Genomic DNA, 22,945 nt, shown 5'->3' with positions numbered 1-22,945 from the left:
GCAGCCGCCAGGAGCGTCGGTTGGAGTCCGGAATCGCTGAACGCGGCGAGAGCTGTCGCTGTCGGAACAGAACGGGGTAGAAGTCGGGAATGGGTTGGTGAGAGGACTATTCCTCGTTTATTGCCTCGGCACCCGGGGTGCCCGGAAACGAGTGCCGGGATGCCGCGCGTCGGGTTCATCGCGAAGCCGAGATAAAAACGTAAACGGCGGACGAGTCGATCGCGAATCGACGTTCCCGCTCGGCGATGCGCGCGGAGGATGAATATTTGACGATGTTTGCGGGAATTGTATAACGGGTGCTCCCGCGGGCGTTGTTAGCTGGGGTTAATCAACGTGGCTGTCTCGAAATGCAATCTCGTGGTCGCGTCGGATGAGAGAGAGAGAGAGAGAGAGAGAGAGAGAGAGATCCAACCTGCAACTTAAAAATTTGTTTTATCGCAGCGAGGATTAATCATGAACTCTACATCACAGTGTGTTTACTGTAAACTTTTAAAACATATTATATCAATTTCTATATAAAAACTTTAGTGTATGTGTTTGTATCTTTTTTATATTATGTCATATTTTATCTGATATGATAATCATGTCAGCGATAATAAATTAATTCAAAATAAATTTATGAAATAAACTTAGCAATTAAATAAGCATATATAATATTAAATAAATATACATCAAATAAGATGAAAAATGTATTGCATTCTGTTATCCAAATTGTAATCTGACAAGTTTACATTAATATAAAGTTTAATAGAGGAGAGACCCACTAGAGGAGGGACCAAGTTATTAACAACTAAAATGTTTAATTTAGAAACTTTACAAATTAGAGCGTGCGGCGCGATCGGCCGGGATAAATTATTAGCAACAAAATCGGAAAATGTTATATTAAAGCAATGAGATTAAAACAATTAAATAGAAAATAAATAGGAGGTAATTCCTGTACAAGTCATTCGATTGTGCTGAAGTGGCTGTGCCAGCTTAATAGACGTAATCAATATTAATTTTTGTAAATGTTTAAAAAAATACATTATTCTATTCATGCAATATTTTCGCGTTTCGAATTTAGTTTATAGATACTGTGTCTATATTCGATCAAGTTTTCGCAGACACCTTGTAGAGCAGTACATAAAGTCAGGACTGAGAAGCAGCTGGTTAAAAAATACGAATTTTATCATGGGATCGCTATTAGATATTGTAAGAGTTACTGTTATTATCAAAAGTGGTGCAGACGTTGCCACGTCGCGTGTTAATCCTTCCTTAACAATCTTAATAATGACTGGACATCTTAAAAGACAAAATATATTTTACGGAAAATATAAATATATTTTCACATGGAATATTCAATTAAGAATCACTGGATATGCTTCCAGTCGAAAATAAGATCAAATGCTTGGCAAGTAGTCTCGAAACATATAGATATATTTTACAAGCCGATTTCGAATCTATATGTATAATGAATTGTGAAGTGAGCTGATTGAATAAGCGCATGTTTTTATGTTTCATTTGAATTATTTTGATTCATATTATAATTCTTATATTAAATTTCCATTCTACTTTAATTTATTAAGATCTTTTAAATAAGGAATTCTGAGAAATTTTGTAGATATTTCTTCATTCTATCATATAGATAAATCTATTTTTAAGAAATTATTTTCTAATTTTATTCGAAAGAAGAGTATTTCGTGATTCTGAAACACCCTGTTGTGTAAACGTGCAAACAGGCATATCGAGACGAGGCACTCCGTCCGTTATTTGTACATCGCACCTCCCGGGCCTCTCACTAAAAACCTCTTGAGAACCTGCGGACGGGCTACCCTGAAATGAGCCCTCGGAGCGGAACTGCTGTCTCCGCTGTCAACGATTAACGATCTACGGGTGCCTCGTTTAATTTTCGCCGTCCCAAAGGATGTACTTTCTTACAACCGCAGCAGCGGCATAGCGTAAAAAAGAATATTTCTTATCTTTAAATATTTAAACGAAGTGCGTTGCTACAAATTAGCTATTTTGTAAGTATCGCGGGAAAACTTTAGAAATATATACTCTTTGATGAGATTACAGTTAACTTTGCCTTAGTGAAAATTTAAATAGAGACCTAATTACGCGCGGTTATTTAATATTTAGAATTGCAAAGGCGCTTTGCTAAATTGAAGATATTGATATTTCATATTTTACTTGAATTCAAGAGAAAATGGAAAAGTTAATTGCGGACAAGACACTTAATAATTACAACAAAAAGACCTTACGAAAAAGATATATAATATTCTTTGATGCAGCTTTCATCAAGATGATATCTCGGCGCTATGTTTCTTTGAAATGTACTTAGATTAGATAGTTACAATTATAAATGATAAATATCAGGAGGCTGGTCGGAAAGTCTTTTCGTATTTACGAATTTAAATGCCAAAAGTCTTTCTGACCAACCTAATGTTTCGCCAAAAGCGTTGCTGTTCATTAATCTTTCTTTTTCATCGAATCTTTTTTTTCCTCATATCTGTGTTGGACATTAAAATTTTTTTTGCAAATTGAAATAATAGACACAACATATTCTGCGCGAAAATGAAATTGTTTAGGATTTAAAAAGTTACACTTTTTTCTCCCTGAGGCACATGAAAAAGATTTCTTACTCAATTGCTTCACCTGTTACGGAATACGAGAGTCGTGCTCGATAATCTAATACCTAATACGTTATTCCACGATCCGGTCTGGGTATCGCGTCGTCGAGCAACTTCGGCAAATTAGTAAATTGCGTTCCGCGCGGCATCGTGAGTAAAGCCGGGGGGGAGTCGAGTCTCACGAATCGACAGATAATCGTTTCCGCAATCTAGTTTCTACGATCGCGGAGCTACATACATCGTTCCCCTCCCCGACTGATAAACTCCGAGAGTTTCTCCCATTCCGGAGAGGATTGTCCCGCGGGATCAGTCGGGAAGATTTAAGCCGCTGCGCCGGAATCCCCCGGAACTCGAGACAAATAGCCCGAAATAAGGATGCGAATGCAAACCGAAGGACCGGTCGATTTATCGGCTCGACTCGGTACAGTGTCGCCGATTCTATCCTCCGGCGGAGAGGACCTATGTCTAAGATCGCTCGTTTTTCTTGGAAAGCACTTGGATAAAATTCGCTTGATACCGTTGTGGAGTGGACGACGAAGATCTGTGACGCGAACAAATGGGCGATATTTTATCCATACGTTATGTGTTGGGAAAATATATTGTAAAGTAACTCTACAATTTCTTACAGTGGAGATACACATTATTTTGTTAGAAAGTATTGATATCAGGCAGGAAGAAAAGATATATAATATATCAATAATATATATATTTTTATTATGTATTGCTATTAGTTGACTGTTTTATTTTTTCATAATTACGTAAAGCTTTCTTTAAAATACATAAATTCCTAATTAAGATTTATTATGTTTTATAACTTTATCGTGGGTAATGAAATTCGATTAATTTTCTGTAGGACTTATTTTCTTCAGGGAGGAAGGCTTGTCTTCATAAGAAGTTCTCATTAATGCTTCCGGTAGTTTGTTGTAAAGATTATAAGTATCCATGACGTTAGATTTAGCTAGAAAACTATTCATAGTTTAAATGTGCTTTTAGCCAGTATTAAATTAGTAATTTTTATGAGATTCGACAAACGTGTTTAAAATTCGACAAGCTGATAAAAATTCATAAGCTGCTTATACAATAGACACATTCGTTTTATTTTTATAATATAATATGCAATATAATATTTTAATGTAAAATATAATTTGCAACTATGCAAAATTATTTGCCGTCATAATTTACGCGCCGGTTGACCCGTATTATACGCCGTATAAAAGCCTAAATATACGAAATCTCTTTCCGCTCTATATATCTGCGTAGAAAGACATACTCGACATGTACATACGTACGTTGTTTGCATTTTATTCTAGCCTCGTTCGCCGTCTCGACGCCGCGCCGCATGCGGAACGATTTAATTAATTATGCGTTGCGCAAAATGCACGCCCCCATTTACCTGTCACATGCCCTCTTTTGTCCCTCTCGTCTCGTCACGGGACGAGGCGGAGACACACACGCGTGGTGCGCTCGTGCACGCTCGTAAAGTAACGTCTTAATTATAAAAGGGTCGACACGCTGTATGTGCCTCGCGAGGCACCTTAAGCACCTTATAGCGGCCGTGCGGGACCCCTTAATGGCCGCGTGGGTGACTGCCAGCCGTGACGGCGCGGCGGCGGCGAAGAATCTACGGTTTTTCGCGCGGTCGCCCTTGAGACAGGGGACCGCCCCCTGCGGGGGTGAGCGAGCGCACGTTCTCTCTGTACGCGAGACACGAAACTCGCCGCGAAATTAAACGGGCGCGAATTAAGCGTCCGGTTGGCTTAAGGCCGGAATTTACGCGGCGAGACGTTACACGCGGAACCGTTACGGTGGTGCTAACGTTACTGGGCGAGCGTTAACCGCAACGCTCGTTGCAATTTTGCAAACATTCCGAAAAGCTCGCGCATTCCCTACATTCTTTACTCTGTAACTTGACGATACCCTGTGTGTATAGGTATACACTTGCGTATTTTTCGTTTTCAAACGAAATTCTTATTTTTAGTAGTATAACTAAATTGAGTATCCTACTATTTTGTCGAAATTATAAACTTTTACGAAATCTCTTTAATGGACGATGTATGCAATTTAATTCCTGTTGTAATGTTATTCTATTATGTAAATACATATATATTATACATATATATAATAACATTTTTAATTTTAAAATTAATATGATATTGATTGAAAGTATAAATTTTCGATAAATTTGGAGCTTAAAGAAAATTTATCTTGGCAATAAACTGTCATTAGTGAAATGGGAGGGTGTTGGGATACCGTATAAATCGCTATCTAACCTAATTTCACGCGTGAGGTAGTTTGTGCGACTATATAGAAACAGTCCCGTTGGCTACCGAAAACATACCGGAGTGTTCTCTACCTAACTACGGGGACAAATTGCTTTTACATGATACTGTTGGCTATTTACTTATACTGGACTGGCTGAACTCTGCGAGAACACGAGTGACTTACTTTCCGCAACTATGCTAGTTTGCCTCGAAGCGATCTCTATGAACTAGTTACGGTTGTAAATTGACCGTAGTTCCATTCTGCTTCTTTCAGTTAACAATCTTTTGAAATTATTATCTGATTTATGTCTGATTCTCAATACAATAAATCAATGCGCATTACATCATTCATAAGTATCATAAATATTTTAAGTAAATTGAATGTATTCTTTGACAAAAATAATTAGAAATATCCTAATAATAGATGTTACCCTGGTAGATCACATAAATATTAATGATAATTTATTAAAAAAGCAATAAACTATTTTTATTAATCTTTATTATCTTATTATTTGCACTTCGGAGTTAAATATCGACTAATGAATTAAATATACATTTTATTGATTATTTTGATCTTAAAAATAACAAACTTAATAGTCTCTTCTCGTCTAGTTTGATCGAAGTGTTTTCTCTCGGTTATCGTGTTTCGACATGGTTTGATAACCGCTGCGGCAAGATCATTAACGTGGGATTCTTGTAAGCCTGAGGGTTCTCAGAGATTCTCAAATACGAATTTTCATGTTTTCACCAATTTTGTTCGCAACAAAATATTATTAAACAGCGCAATGCAGATCTATTATATATATATTTGCATAATCATATTTCCATTAATTTTTTTGTATATAGAATTTCTGTAACTACATGGAGAGAATTTTTTTTTAAATTTACCTTGCAAATCATGTTTTCAGTTAATTGTGGGACAATATAGTATTTAGGCAAATTTTACTGCACACTACAATAAATTTTACTGTATTTTACTACTGTAAAATTTATTGTAGTGCACAGTAAAATTTGCCTAAATACTATATTGTCCCACAATTGACTGCACCAACATGATTTGCAGGGTAAATTAAAAAAAAATTCTCTCCATGTATTATATATACACAACTATATGCAAAAGAAACGCAAATTACAAAATATTTCCAAAGTTGATTTTTGCATTTGCTCATCGCATGTGGGACCCATTAAAGGAAATGTCCGAATTCAGAAACGAGGACCCGAAGTGGACTCGAAATTCATTGTGGTCCTTTGTGACTTTCACGAAAGCCTACCAGATAGAGTGAATAAGAAAGAGAGAGAGAGAGAGAGGGGGGGGGGACTAGTCCAAAAGGTCTCGCCATATATAATATAACTTTGGCGAAACTTTCGTAATGCGAGGGAGCAGAGCGTGAGCGCAGTAATGACGACGGGGTGAGGCTCGGGGAACGGGTCAATTAGTCTTGATTTAAATTAGCCACGGCGGGTGGTAATTAACTTTGGTTTAGGGCGCTCGACTGGTAAGCCAGCGCGGTAATAATGACGATAATTATTATTGTAGGTTCGCCACGTGCTCGCTCGCTCGCACGCGCGCGCATGTACCACCGGGCGTTGCAGAAATTTTCGAAGGAGCCCGAGGAAGCGAGATAAAGTTCAAAAGTTGCAGCGATAACGGATATTAGATTAAGCCGCTGATGGATTCCTGGTGGTGAGTAAAATTTCCATACACTCGATTATGCGAGAATCGGCGAGAGAGAGAGAGAGAGAGAGAGAGAGAGAGAGAGAGAGAGATGTGTCGAGCAGGGTACATAAACTTTTCAAGCCGCGGTAAAAATCGAAGTTTCAGATGAAGTAGAGGCACATTTCTGAACTTCGGAGAATCTACGAATTCTTTAAATGAGCGAGAGTGAGTTACGTACCCGATTTCGCCGTGGCGTGCAGCATCTTCAAAACTATACTTGAGATATCGGGAAATTTTCTTGGGATCCTCTATATTTCATGCAGAGATCTAAACCAGACTAACTTGTAACATGAGGAAACGTAAAGAGTCATGCGGTTCGAGATCTCTTTTTAAATATGAGATCATATTTGAAATGGATCTTCTAGATTATTGGGCAATTTTATTCTTAAATCGAACGTTTCTATCACCGTCGATGAACCATATATTGGGATGAGATAAGTAATGATGGAACGTCCTGTACAGAAAGAGTGAAACTGAGTACGAGCGAGTAATAGCGAGCAAAGCGTCAGCGGGGTAATTAGGCTTTTACCAGTGATTGAGAATCTCAGCGTCGTCGGCGTCGCTCGCGAGTAAGTGTCGTTAAACCGTGTCGTCCGCCGAGCGAGCATTAATCAAATGGAGCCGGTGGTTATCGATCCCAGCGATTTGTACTGTCGCGCGCGTTCGCAGCCCGGCGTCGCAGTTCGCGGTCGCTGCATCGGCTGAGGAAACGCGAGCAAATCGAACGTAAACGGCAGTTAATTTTGACACTGGCGATTACTCGCCGCGGCAACTTAAACGCGGGAACTGGCGGAGCTCGTTATTTCTGCACGTTAACGTCGATGTTGATACTTTTGCGCTTAATGGCACGTATTTGTCCTGCGACGTAAACGAACTGATAAATACTTTCATTAAGTATTTTGAGTTAAAAATAACACTCCCTCTTATCTGAAGGAAATATTCTCATAAAAAGAACTATAAGTTTATTAACATGTTTATTAATATTATCTACACAAGCAAGATGTCAAGATTCTAGTATTTTGCTGCTTCTTCCTTTACTAGAGATTTCTACACGGAGAGAATTTTCTTTTAAAATTTACCCTGAAAATCATATTAATTGTGAGACAATAGTATTTAGGTAAATTTTACTGTGCACTACAATAAATTTTACTGCGAAATCTTATTGTAGTGCACAGTAAAATTTGCCTAAATACTATATTGTCCCATAATTAACATGATTTTCAGGGTATATTAAAAAAAAAAATTCTCTTCGTGTACTGAATATAGTAAGAATGAATTTTACTTTTAGTATTTCTAAAGTTAACGAAATGCATTTTTTAAATATGAATGTATTTCGCGGATTAAGAGAGATGCGCGTCCTATTTCACGCTTTCCGCTGTTTCATTCCCTCGATCGTTTGTGTCCTTTCAACTGCCCGTATCAGCGGGAAGAGCTATGCGGGCGCAAAATTTCAATTATCTGAGAAAAATCTCTATTGATCCTTGGCGCGAGATTGAACGGTCGACTATGAAATACGGACGAAAAAAAGGAAGATTCAAACGGTTCGCTGGGGATATGGGGGAGAAAAGCTAGAGAGCGGTAAAAACCTTTATCGGACGATATCAATTTTTCTCAAAGAGTCCGCGCTGATGTATACTGGTACACCTCGAAGCGGCTTTAACGGGTAAACGAGAGAGAGAGAGAGATGCGCCGCCTTCGGGAATGCAACATCGTGAGCCGTTCGAATACGCCGAATGGTGTTAGTTAACTCTTGAATGCAGTCAGCGTGAAGATTACGAGATGCATTTAATATGCGGAAATCTACATACGGTTAGACGATAGGCGGAGAGATTTTTCCTGTCCCGAGTTTAAATCCCCCGGGGATGCTGAAGGATTATACAGAGTAATATAACTGACAGTTTAATATAATCATAAGCATGTGGTTTTGAGTTAATGCTGAGATTGATGGAACGCATAATTGTTTCAAGATATGCAAATTTCAATGTTCCAACAAATTAATCGTGTAAGAGTCGGAGACTGATGATAAATTTATTAACATCAATTAATTTTAATCTACTTTGATGAGGAATCATGCAAGTTATAAAATAATCATTAAAGCTCAAATATTACAATAGAATTTAGGACTTTAATTCTTTGCTATTTCTACTCAATTTTTTTCAGTTAATTTGATTAATTTAAAATTCTTACTAAAAATATTATAAACGTAATATTTTTTGTAAAAGTAATTGTGAAACTTTCAATGTATTTTCTAAAAAAGAGATTCGTATTGAGTCTCAATATGACGTTTTGGGCTTAAAGGTTCGGATTTAAGGCCGCATTTGCCCCAAGACGCGGATTATTTAATAAACGGGAAAAATCGCGCGACGGTCGGCAATAAGTCTCCAAAGTTCCCTCGTTACGCGCAAATCGCTCCTATAAAGCTTTACGTTCAAGTATCGCGTTGCTAATTGAGGGTAAGGAAGCGTAAGAGCAGGCTGCGGGGATTTTTGAATAATGTCGACTAGCCGATTCGCTCGACCGGAATAAAGTGCCCTAGGCGGTTCTCCATTTTCATGTAGGCGCGCGAGCTACGAGAGATTCTTTTTTTCGCGGGGAATTTACATCGCGCCGAGCCGCGGGCGATGCGTACGCGCGCATCATGACCGTACCCGGTATGCGTAATTAGGTCGTGATTGGCCGCGACGCGTACAAGATTGTCTCGTATCCGTCCACGAGGTCGTCGGCCGAAAATTTTTGCCGGGACTCTTCAGTCCCGACTTTACGACCTGTCTTGTGAAGACTCTTTCGACACTTACTTATATACGATTATGCTTAAACTTAGCCCACTGTCTCGAGTGCTGAACGGAACTTTTTGTGATCTCGTGTGGATAGCGATAAAATTTGTTTTAATTTAGTGACAAAATAGGGTATCTAATTATTCGCTAAAAAATCTTTTTATATACACTATGTTTATGTAAAGTGTTATAAAATAGCGATTAATAAACTAATTTCCATATGTTTAAAAATGCATGTAAGAAAAACCTACTATTTTTCATGTTAAATATAAAATAATATAACTAATAAAATTTATAAAATGATCGAGTTTCTAATCAGAAGTTTCTAACAAAAAATATTCATGATCTTCCTTCATTCGGCTTTTCTCGAATCTCTTCTGCTCGTTAATCTAATACTACATTTTATAGCCTGCCGAGGGCAATCTCTCGAGCTTAACGTAATTCCTCCGTCGGGGTCTATCCGCCGTAAAATTTCGCGGGGTTTCTTCCACCTCGTTCGGAAAGTATCGAGAGTGCGATCGGTCATTCCACCGCGTCGGCGTTGCTTTTATCGTCGACGTCGCGACGACGAAACCCTCGTTCGGCTTTAACAGTCCGCGAAAAACAGATCGATCGCCCGCTCGTTCTCGGCACGTCATCCAAACGAATGGAAAGGTCATTTCCTGCGAAAGTTACTTCCTTGCGCGTAGCCAACAATACGTGGTCGCCGGTGCATCGCATTGTTCGTATTGTACAAGAGAAACGCAAGAGACGCGGGTCGTCCTATCGCGATCGACAAGGCAACGGCGAAATTGCTGAAAGAAATCGAGAGAGCCATTTTCTCGATGTCGTCGCAAAAAGGTGCTCTTCTTAACGTTCCGTTTTTCAAATCGTTTAAATAAACATCTATTACATTATTAAGTTTATTTTACCTTCGCGTTGCGCGAGCAAAAAATGTACGAGGAGTTTCGCGATACGTATACCAGATTAGCTGATTCTTTCGAAGAAAAGTCCGTTCCTTGCGTCGTCGAAACCGGTGTTGTAACTCGCTCGAGGAATCTCACTGCGACGTCTAAATTACACGCATGCCGTAGTCGCGTCGCGAGTATTCGCAAATACGCCCATAAATACACGCGATACGTGTGCCGGCCGGGTGAGAGAGGAAAGCGCATTGCCGCTTTAAGGTACGTCCATGGTGGAAAAGGAAGAAAACGGGAAAGAGAACGAACCGATGTAGTGTGCAAACAGTGCTCGGGGTATGTTTCCCGAAACGGAAAGACCCTCGGTGGGCGTTTATCCGAGCGCATACGCGCACGCAACACGTTTACGCGGCGGCACAGTCGTCGAGGTATACTTAAATGCGACGCGCCACGCCATTAAAATCCTAAACTCGGCGGGATGTAGTGCTTCGTGACAGTACTGTGTCTCTAGATATACTTTGGAAATTAACATAACTTTCAGAATAGCTAATTGCTATCCTCGCAGAAAGTGTGTTATTTTCTACCAAAAATATAATTACATATATATATACCTATACTATACTTACTTTTTGTACATTTGTAAGACATTTCACTCTGACAATAATGTAAAAATAGTTAAAAAATATTTTAATAAGAAATATTGATTATTACGTTATTGGTGTTACAATTAGGAGATCCAAATGTAGAATTTAAGAAATTCGCTAAAATAATTTTGTCTTACAATGAATTAATGCATTGCATTGATATTTGGATATAAGTTCATCATTCTTTATTTGAAACCTGGGTATTTGTTTATTATTCTAAATTATATTATGTAGAATATATAGATAAAGTAAACATTAAATAAATGAAAATTAAATATTTGAGTAATCCTAATATATGTATAGATATAATATATAATATCAAATCCTGAATAATTTAATACATTACTATCTACCATGTATTTTTTAGGAATATTATACCAAAATGGAACGTTACTACAAATATTTGTGTACCTCACGCAATAATACTGCAACAATAGATTGTTATATGAGCTGTGTACTTAAGTACAAGCGTTGTGCATAATATGTTTGGGCAATACAATATTTCCGTGATCCAAATAATTATGATGCCTGAATATCTCATGTTCATTATATTCTCTATAAAATATGTATATGTATTTGAAAATTAGAAATTCAGAAATAATAATGAACTATATGTAATAGATGAAATACAATAAATATCGAAATAAATATTGAAAAGCAGCATATAAATAGAAAATACTTAAATTATTTAATTGTCGCCAATTTTTCGTAACGTTGTCGGATCTTTGTAAGCAGAATAAATTACATTTCCAATTAAAAACTCTTTTCAGATTTTGCACTTTTACAGCTTAAATAGGTCACAGCTCAATAAATTTTACTTAAAGCCTGTACATTACTCTTGTAAATCTTACTTCGTTATTAATGGTGATTGTGTGGAATTTTTGAGTGTGCTATAATTCGCATAACTCTGCCAATTGCATTTAAATGCGTCTTGCGAACCGGCAGTTTATTCGTGCCACTGCGATTATCGTAATATATTGCTCGAAAATTATTGCATCGATACCAGCAACGATACCGTTTACCATCTTTGTAACGCCTTTTGGTCGAACGTAAGTCCCTTAATCCGGTGAAAGGACAAGCCGAGCTAAAAAAACAGCGCTCGTAATGTAAGCCACGGCAGTGTATTATTACTCGCATTGCTCCATCAGGAAATATCAAAATACACGACAATTATGAAGAGCCGGGTGATTATAATTAATCGAAATACTCGTTATCCGAATTAACGAGCAGCATAAATCCACGACTTCGAGATCCCTCTGCCTCAACAAATCACGTTAATCAGTAAATCAAACGTGTTGCGAAACATCAACGGCAGAAACGATTCAGCGAAATTGCTGCGAAGAAAATTCGCATACCTTCCGTGAATAATGAGGCAAGATCTACTTAATTCTACATTTAAATAAAGTTACTGGAATATAAACACGGTTATATGTATATGTATCAACCGGTAGATCGGGATGTCGCGAACGAATGTTAAGATGTAAAAGTTACGACGTCGCGCACCGAGCCGACGCGACGTACGTATATGTATCGCTTCGCGGTGATCGACGAAGCGCGTACTTCGACAGTCATTACACGGCCACGGAATTTACATTACGAGCAAAGCAGAGACGCGGTAGACGACTTTGTCCGCCGCGCGGCTTAACGGGGCGGCGCTTTCCTCGCTTCGCTACGATAACTCGCAGAAATAAACCGAACTGGTTTTCGCGGACGGTCTTAATCGCCGTCATTACCCATCCGCCCGTAACCCTTTACAGCGTTTACAATGTTCTTTTTTTTTTCCCTCCCCGGTCCATCGGCGCCGTCGATAAAACGTACTGTATACCACGAGCGATACGCAGAAAAAGCCGCAGAACATACACGTAAACACGTACGCGCGTAATATACACGTACATAAATGAACACGTACTTGCAGGCGTCGGCGACGACTCTCCCTCTTCCTTTCTTTCCCTTTCCCTTTTTGAAGCTGTGCCTCCCACGTCCCTTACGACCGTCTCGTGCTTTTCTCCCTGCGCACAAGGGAGGGCCCGAAAGGAGGGTTCGCCCTCGAGTTATTATTATTTTGCCGCAGATATATACATTCGCGTGGACTCGCTTTAATGGTCTGACGTTTATTTCCTACCAGGGTCGGTTTTATCGCGAAACTGGCGAAGTAATTCATCTCGGAGAAAAGCCAGGAAAGGGAAGATCCATCATAATGTATATGCCGAATTGGAGAAACAAGCGCGATTCATTCGTACGGTATCATTAAGTATCAGTATGATTTAACACTTTCCACAATGACAATATCAGTTGCAATGTGTGTATCTTGAGACGTAAGGAAACAAAGCTCGCTTACATTCTGCTTACATTGAACGTAAAATTATCTGCTATTAACTGCAGTACATGTATACGCGATCGCCGGAAGCTTAAATTTAATAACAGGTCTTGACGAAGGTTAATTTAATAACAGACCAGTCTCTCTCTCCTTCGGATACGCCAATGTATAATACCCGATATTATCAAATTAAGAACCGCGTCACGAAATCTTATTCCTGACACTTGACTTTTTTAAAGTCCAAAAGTCTATATTTGAGAAGCAGAAGAATATAAATATAAAAAAAAAATCAATTTTAAAGACGAAGCCTGCAATCTCGCACTTTTTTTTATGTGTTCGTGAATGGCTTTTAAGATAAATTAAATGTGTGGATAAATTCAATTAAAATTGAAATTTACACGCAGATATACATACCTATGTCCATACTTTAATCTTTAATTCAAGAAATGAGAATTAATAACTTATATAAAATTATATCGATTTTTTATTCCAGGAGACGTAATACGGTTTAAATAATTGCATTAGAAGGCATCATGTCATTATTTATTCTGTAATTGCTAGAGTTTATTTTCCAAATTGCAATGATCTAAATATTTCGTATTTAGTCATTTTGGCTCACAATGCCGCCTGATCACATTGCCGTCTTCTGTTTCTCGGATACAGGATCGTTGATCCGACTCTGTGATTTCCTATATAATCTGGGCACGGGCAGAGAAAAAAATTCTTGGAGCACTCGAATGCATCGCGAGTGCTTGAGAGCATGGCTTCCGTTAAGGGTGGAACCGCGCGCACCACGACGAGAAGGCGCTCCGTCGACGGCGAAACGAGATTTTTCGTTTGCCCGCTCCGCTTTGCCCGCATCCTCTCCTTTGTTCCCGTGAATACCAGTCGAGTGCTCGATAGTGGATCATGAATGTCGAAGGGGCGAAGAAGAGCACCCTCGATTTTGGCAGGTGATGATATACTGTTCAAGATACGATCGACTTTTTTTCCTCGATGTGTCCTCGTTCGATTCGGGAAAATGGAAAATTGCTTTGACGAAGTTATGTTTCGCAAACAAATAATGACAAAATAATAATGTCGGTTAGCGTCAATTCACTTTTGCATATGCACTGTATCATATAAAATCTATTTTAACCCTTTTCTTATTACGATAATTTGTTTTACGTTTTTCTTCAACGTTAAGTGCTACGCAACCACTAGATCCACTAGTATAAAGATTGTGCTAAAACGTAATACTGGTAACATAGCAGATATAGTAAACGCTTTATGCCCTGCACGTTTACGATGGACCCTCCAGACGATTTGTCAAAGGATAATCGTTTGTCTAATTTTATCGAACTCATACAGATGTACTTCACGTCATTTTACGATTATGATAGGATTATGTGAAGCAAAAAATTTAAGGGATTATATTAAGTAATAAAACTTAACGGATTTGAATAACGTTGCGGCCAGCGTATCTATGATTAACAAAAAATTTGTTCTCTTGATTGTTGATTACATTTAGAAAGTTATACGCAAGTGGTCGTCTTGCAAATGGTGAAATATGTATGAACATGTTTATGATAATTCGGCTGAATAATTTATTAGCATAATAGCCCCTCTTCGATCTCATCATTGGCTTGCAATTTGCATCACAGCGTGTTCTTGTCGTGCCCGAGCTATTGCACCGACTCGGCTATTTATAGTTGCGTAAGAATACGTCGACGAATTAAAACCAGAGTAACGCGTAACAGATCGGCATCGCGTCGCCGTTTGGTATATAAGCCAAATAATTAAGACGAAATTTATCATCAGGCAGGTAAACGCGTAGAAAGACATCTCGCACCTGTCCGCCCCGTAGAGATAGAGCTTTCCGCGCGTGTTTATGGTAATCTCGACTGAATAATTTATCAAGATAATCACTCTTTTAGCCCGCGCTCGTGATTTGCATCGACAAGTTGCGCGGCTTGTTTAAAACTCGATCGAATAGAGATACATCGGTTTCTGCAATTGAAATGATAAATCAATATAGTAATTTACTTATCCCACGGCTGCTTCGTCTTTGCCCGATGCCTTCTAGGCCTTCTCCTCTCCACACATACACTTCAGTCTCTCCTCTCCGCTTCAACTTCTCCTCTCAGGTTCGTTCGCACAATACTCGCGAAGACGTGGTTAATTACGATCACCCGTACTAATCACCAGAATAGAACAGTTTTTTGCATGGCACTATCGACAGTAATCGCACGTAACACTGCGACGAGGGAGTCTAAAAAAAGTACGAAGCTTTATGATTCGCTCGATAATCATGAATCTCGAAATCGCAAACGGCAAACGGGTTTTTTAGCAAATTATAAATATATATTAATATGGAAATGTCGAATTTATGTGTTACGCACATATTGACAATTATTAAGGTCTATTAGTTAGGGGAAAAATAATTAAGATATAATCATAAAATGTATAATTAAAATTCAAATCCTCAAATTTAAATCTGAAAGTAATAAATAATTTACGTTTGAACTATAAAAAAAGCGCGACACAAAATTTGAATCTAATTAAAAAGATTTTAATTATCGATTGCAACTGAATATCCTAATAAAAATAATAATTTCTGGTTTCCATTCTTTATTGCTTTGATATATACATAAAATGAAATAAATCGCGCGAAATATATATTTGTTTAAATAAATACCTGATTGCTAAACTAGTTGCCGGAGTTAATTAATTGCGCAGATTAATTATTACCAATTACAATTGGGAAATTATCGAATTTGATGCTCTCCCGATACTCGCGTCTCAATCGTGCGGTGGAACACCACGCGGCCTGCCGGATCGCGCAATACCCGGTCGTTCCGGTCTTGCTTACGCCACATTGTTATCAAAACAAATATCGGGGCTGCGCTCGTTTCGAAAGATTTTATACTACAAAATATGTAATTGAAAGCCAAATATTTTAAATTAATTTTGATAACTTTTTATTGAATATTAGCGCTTCATTTTGTAAATTGGTTAGCATTGCGTCTAATAATGAATTCCGTTCAATTGATTGAGAGTGAGAGAAGATTTTGGAATAGAAATACAATTAGTTGATTTGTAAATGATGAGAAATAGATAACGCTGTGTAATCATTTTATTGCGTCACTTAATAAGCGATACACATTTATTTTAATCCTTTCGAAACTCGATGTGAAATCGACATTTAAATTTAATGTTTATTTGAAAGACCAAATTTGGATTGATCGTGGAAAAATATTAATAGAAATTACGATTTACGTAACAATATGTATGTTTCTCTATTCCACATGTTCTCTCAATCGAATGGAATTTACTGTTAACGAGTCGATGTTAACGAGTTCACGAAGCGAAGCGCAAAACATATTACAATAGCTTATTTATCGGAATTGGTTTAAAATACACGGAGCACGGAACATTCGGCGTACAGTTATTTCGTAGTGCGTTAAATTTTTCGTGGTAGCATGACGGTTACCGTGTGGTCTTGATGTTTGTTTTAATTGGTAGCGGCGTACGCAAGGATGCCGCGCGCTATGTTATCATTTCTAGAATGAGACTCAAGTCAGTAGGTAGCGCGTGCATCACGTCAAAACGCTATCGCAAGTTTAAAGAACGCGATTATTTCTTGCGAACTACCAGTATGTGCGAGAAAATTGACTTCCGTGATGAACAATAATATAGGTAAACGTACACGGAGAGAATTTTTTTTTTAATTTATCCTGCAAATCATGTTAATTGTGATACAATATAGTATTAAAGCAAATTTTACTGTGCACTACAATAAATTTTACTATACACAACAATAAGATTTTACAGTAAAGTTTATTGTAGTGCACAGTAAAATTTGCAGCCTAAATACTATATTGTCCCACAATTAACATGATTTGCAGGGTAAATTAAAAAAAAATTCTCTCCGTGTATTGGTTATTTATCGAAGCTAGTCTTTCGTGCGATTCATTTATGTTACATAAGTAGTAAAATGTAAAAGATGAGAATTATAATAAAAAAATAAACACCAACTGATAGTGAATTTCATTTGACTATTTATAAATTGAAACAAATCAACTAAGCAAAACTAAGCAATTTACATATTACACTTGCAACATCATTTAAATTTAAAATACTACGGTCTTTGTACCAAGAATCATGGTAGCCGGTACCTTTACATTTTTTGCAATGTAGACTAGCTATCAGTCGTCATATGTGGGATGACAGTCCCGAGATTTGAACCTGGAACCCGTCGACTACAAGTCGATTGTTTTCAGTCAGAGCTACGTGTTATCCCAACGATGGGAGTTATACATTATTACTTTACTTATAAATTATTATTTTACGATATTTATGTACATTCGCGTGCGATGATTTCTATAACAATGCTTACAATTAAATACGAATATATCTCGCGCCGTGCTTTGAATTTTTCGCTAATTTACTCATTATTATACTTTCGAATTAAAAGAGCGCGGTGTAGAATACAAATCGCCCGATTGAGTGATTAACAATACGCATTTAATTGGATTTATGCGTTTGAAATATATTGCGTATACCATATTGGATTTCAATTGTATATTTTTGAACGACTATAAATGATTTTTGGATTTTTTGTTTATTAGTAGAAATCTGAATCAAATATTATTGTGTGAATATCCTATTAATTATAATAAGTTATAGTCGTAATTAAATCCATATTCTATTATTTATTAGTTATTTAATATAAATTCGACGTTGCATTGTTTGCAACTTGTTAAAAATCTTTGCCGAGATTTTATTGAACTAATTCGCCAGATTTATCAATATTGAGTTTCGTATTTTTTTCCTATCATTTTCGCGATCGTAATTTCATCATAATGAATAACAAGTAAAGTGCGCGTTTCATGCGATTAGCATCGGGAGTGTTGTGCGATTATCCTAACAATCGTAATTGATCACGTTTTCGCAAGTATTGTGCTGTATATGAGTGCAACAACAGAATCCACAAATAGAAGGAAGCTTGGGCGTCATCAGAACAATCGTGAAGTACCTTCGTGAACCTAGCACTAGACCTATCACCTCCACTAAAAAAAGTTTAACTACATGCTATAATTAAATGCTCATTTATTACTAATTACTCTAGTCGGGAATTTATTGTTTCTATTCATTCGGAGGAAATTAATATTAAAAATGAGGGTGTTAACGTCACGTAACGCCAGCACTTTTACTGCCGAAAAACACGTACTGAATATTGTACGTTACGGAGTACTGTAAAGAAAAAAATACCAAAAATTTTTTGCTACTTTTTTGCTTTAAAATACTCCAAAAGAAACATCGACAATTTCGAATAATTGTAAGGTATTGTAGCGTACGTGAAATCAGCATCTTTATTTTTTATATTAATTTCCTGCGAATGAGTAGGAGCAATAAATTAGCAATAAATGAGCACTTAATTACGGCATACAGTATATAGTTGAATCTTTTTCTTTAGTGGTGGGGGTAGGTCCATGAGATGCGTATTGCGAAATTATCTACATTTTATTAGTAGATTTCTATAAAAATTGCGTTTGAAACAAAAATTTATTAATAACATAATCTCATTATGTATGTCTATAATATTGTGGCGTATTCCACATGTCATATTTTAATAAAGTCGAGTTTCTCTCTCTCTCTCTCTCACAGGAATAACCTTTCCACTTCTCACAATTGGCTCTCGGTATAGTCTCGGTACGGTTTCAATTTATCTTTAATCAAAATATAAACGGTCTCCATGTCTCAGGAGTGATACTTTATTTCGAATACTTATCTCGACACTTTTTGATTCAAGATTCATATAATGATTACAAATATCAAAATGATTTTTCATCTTCAGCCAGTTACTCTGCTAGAGACCGCGGAGCGACGGCTTTGGACGATACGAGCCATCGGTATATCGTATCGTCAAAGCCGAATCGACTCGCGCACTTTTTTCCGCGGTATACTCCCGAGGCGCGCGATGCAGACGCGCGTGGGTGCGTTGCGCTGCGCTGCGCTACGCGAGAATTACGACGCGGGCTCGGTTGCACGCGCGGCGGGGCATTAACATATAGATGCGATCCGTGACGCGGAATGCGTACGCCGGATATGCGCGCTTACGGTTACCGCGCGATAATACGCGAACACATCGAGGGGAGTGGGCCGCCTTCGACAGGGGTAAGGTAGCCGAGGGCTACCAGTTGGTCGTAATTACCGCGCTGCTTATGAATAACGGCGGGGGCGGACACGTGGAGATCGCGCGGGATTCATCCCCGCGGCGGCGGAAGGCCCGCGCGAGAGAGATCCCGATCTCTCCCCGGTAACGAGCCGGCCGCGTATCCGACGACGATCACGCCGGTCCGTGGCGCGCGGCGGGCCGCGCGATTTGCGGGCCCGCGTGGGTGGATCGCGTCAAGTGGACCTTCCCGGCGATACGGGACTCGCCTTATATTGTAATAATATGTAGACGTTAAGCATGGAACACACGATCCTTTCGCTGCCGACTATCATCGCCAAACGTACGCGTTATCTAAGAGTTTCTTCTCAATTTATATTATACACATTTTTTTTCTTGACTATTTGCGAAAATACAGTCGTTTATTAACATACAGCTCGTCTCTCTTGTTCGTTTTCTTTAGCTTTCAGCATTGAACGAAAGAAGAAGTTGAGAATTATTAAGATATGAACAGAAGATATCCAAAAATTGCGTTCTATTTTTGAAAAGTTACATTTTTTTTTATAGAACATGACATTTATTTTAGATAGTTAATTATATATGTGTTTTTACTTTAAACTTTAATTATTGTTTTTTAATTTGTCAGTGATAAAAATGCATGCGTAAAAATAGTAAATTGCAACAGTACTCCATGATATGAATACATTGATCAATTGCATTTGAGATAGAATTAAATTATTCGCAATCAGAATAACGTCCATATGATATTTAAACTGGATTTTTTGTTAATTGCACAAATCTGAATGTACAATCGTACATAAATTACAATATATAATTATTATAACGCTATTTTTTCGGGTATCAAACGAAGAGCTTCACAAGTTGGACACAAGTTTTAACGTTTTTTGATATTCTCTTATCTCTCTTTCTGCACTCGCCGACTTGCTACGATAGTACGATAACGTAATATAAGATAGTTTTGTAGCGAATACGAATTCCCTGTAGATCGAACTGCGCTAAATTGCGAAGTTAAAGTAGCAGGAATTGAAAAATAAAAAGATATATAAGTCAGCTCCTCGCTTTGCCGTCGGACGAAGTAACGAGAGAAGAAGTGCGCGAGAATGAAACCGGTAATGAAGTCTGAAACCTGCACGCGACGAGAGCGAGCATGAAGCGTGATCGGCGCGGACTTCGTCCCAATGAAATTTCGAAGACGTGAAAAGCAGCTTAATCTTGATCGTTCGTTTCTTTGAGATACAAACGGATATAATAAGCGTAAGTCGGCTGATACCGGTTCGGCTCGGCGTTTTTTAACACTTTGCTAACCAACGCGATTTTATCTAAAATCAGCTCATTATACGGAATGTCCCAGATTTCACGGATAATTCCCTTAGCCGTTAAAAGAATTTGATAAGTTTTATTTTTTCTTAGCAAAAACCCAACTTGATATTATTTTCCGTTATATCTTTTTTTCTTTTCTATATAAAATATTTAATAATTTGGCAATTGAGCCAAAAATTAAATTTCTATTAAAATTAATTTTACTTTCTATTAAAATTAACTTTAATTTCTATTAAAATTAACTTTACTTCAAATATTATAATATTAAATTGAAAAATATGTGTCGATTCAAGATACGTGGACCAATTACGTTAATCTGCGAATATCTGGGTGGATATCGAAGTTCCTTCCGTTAAAATGGCCATCATTTTCTTACTTATCCGTTCTTGCGTTATCCGTGTCCGAGACACCCGCTATACAAGTACGTTGACTTGCGGCGGCTTATCGCGACATTATCGAGACGCAGAGGCCGCGATCGTGATTTCGCGGAGGGAGGAGGAGAGACTGCGAGAGAAGAGAGCATTTCCAGGAGGCCTATTACGGTAGATAATTTACGCAGGCCGTTCCTGCGGCAGTTTCCTTGCAAGAATTTACAGCGACGGTGCCACTCGGCGCGACACTCGCCAGGTGTAAATTCGATTACGATACTACTTGCCTTACCGCGTATCGATATTTCACTCCTGCGCGAGCGGAGTAGGTGACGTCGCCGCGTAATCTACAAGCGGAATTACTGCGCGCCGCGTAGGCGGTGAAACTTCTATGCGTCTCGTAAAGAAACACGGACGCGATACCAAAAATCGGGCGCGAACAAAATCGAAATCCGCGGAGCGCGATAATTCCGCCCCAATATGTAAATCAGTTAGCTGACAAGAGTTACGAATGTTACGGAATTAGCAAAAAGTCAGCGCATATAGCGTCGTTTGCAGATTTTACCAGCTTGCCAATAATACAACGTTGAGAATAAAAAACTTCTCGCGAATTATAAAAGTATCTTATTCAACGTCTGTAATCTTCTGTAAATTCAGATCTTAGAAGTGGGAGATATACATACATATATGAGAATTATATTTCAAAACATTTCTTCGCGCTGAAGAGTCGAATTGTCGTTTTATATAAATTCTCAATTGTATCAAGCACTTTTATCTTCAGTTCGAAGACCGTAAGATTGATTAAACAAGAATCATTTCCTCGGCGATCGCAATGTCTGATAATTAGTATCATACCGTCCGCGGGGTGTATTTGGCTCCCAGGTGCAAACTCGATGGCGATACTCCTCTTCGCGCGTCGATATTTCACTCGCATTCGAAATGCAGGGAGCGTCGAGACGTAATCTACGCTCTGCATATGGAGTGCGCGTGGGTAGAGACGCGTGCATTCGATGCAACGAGAGAGCTCGGAGAGGGACGACAGGCTACGAGAGAGCTCTCGCTTTTCACGCCGTCAGTTTTCAACCTCGAAAAATCGCTCAATCCGCCGTCAACGTGAGACGCATTGTCAGTACAGTTTTACAAGTTTAAAGTCAACATCTTATCTGATTATTGTAACAGCGTTGCCGAGTGAAAGCCTGTTTATCCTGATTTTTGTCGCAATGGCTGCGATATCAGTATTGGGTAATCGCGACACTAAAGTGAGAATGCAGTACTGAAATATTTCTGGACGACAAATTTAATACAATTATGAAGTATAAGAAAAATTATAAGAGATATTTAAAGAAGATAAAAGCAATTCGCAAATTATAAATATATTTATAAAATTGCAAATAAAATTTTTTAATAATCTGGGAATAATACAGAATAGTTAGCTTGAGAAAATTTATGTTATACTGAACAATTTTTAATATTTTGATCAGGTACATTGAATGATGCTATCTCTATATTTTTATCTCAGAGCTGTAATCAGTGACATAAGAAACCAATTTGCATGTAGATTAAACCAGATTTTAGCGTAGAAAGAAACCGTTTTTCTACATAAGATCGAAAGATATTCTCCCTGCAACGTCTTTAAGACAGTGTCAGATGAGAACGACACTAAATTAGGAGATTAAGCTTTCTCGTTAAAGTTCCAGCGCAGTAATTACATTAGTGTACATCGGCGACAATTAATGTTTAATCTAATGTTTAATTTTTCCTTGTCTACGTATCTTATTTTTTAAACATCTCATTCCGAGTAACGTAGATTTCTCATACTATTTAAACAGAATTTATCGTTATAATAAATTTTTAGCTT

General features: G+C 38.0%; 1 protein-coding gene and 1 long non-coding RNA gene across 9 annotated transcripts in view; one reads left to right on the top strand and one right to left on the bottom strand.

Annotated features, from left to right (window-relative positions):
- The window catches only part of LOC105454315 (netrin-1-like), a 194,304-nt gene that overhangs the window by 17,642 nt on the left and 153,717 nt on the right, over window positions 1-22,945 (bottom strand). The window lies entirely within an intron of this gene.
- Window positions 1-22,945, top strand: part of LOC105454314 — a 147,394-nt gene that overhangs the window by 28,244 nt on the left and 96,205 nt on the right. For 4 of the 8 annotated variants that reach the window (XR_974976.1, XR_974979.1, XR_974972.1 and 1 more), the window contains one exon: window positions 6,408-6,554. The exons of 1 other annotated variant lie outside the window; for it this stretch is intronic. This is a non-coding gene — a long non-coding RNA (uncharacterized LOC105454314). Of the gene's footprint in view, window positions 1-6,407; window positions 6,555-6,686; window positions 6,945-20,383; window positions 20,879-22,945 lie in introns of those variants that run through there. 3 more of the 8 variants (XR_974973.1, XR_974977.1, XR_974975.1) reach the window with 3 other exon arrangements.

The sequence above is a fragment of the Wasmannia auropunctata genome, unplaced genomic scaffold (genome assembly GCF_000956235.1).
Source record: "Wasmannia auropunctata unplaced genomic scaffold, wasmannia.A_1.0 LD335986.1, whole genome shotgun sequence".
Classification (NCBI taxonomy): Eukaryota; Metazoa; Arthropoda; class Insecta; order Hymenoptera; family Formicidae; genus Wasmannia; species Wasmannia auropunctata.
The sequence above is the reverse complement of the archived record's forward strand: the minus strand, read 5'-3'. Positions and strand labels throughout refer to the sequence as shown.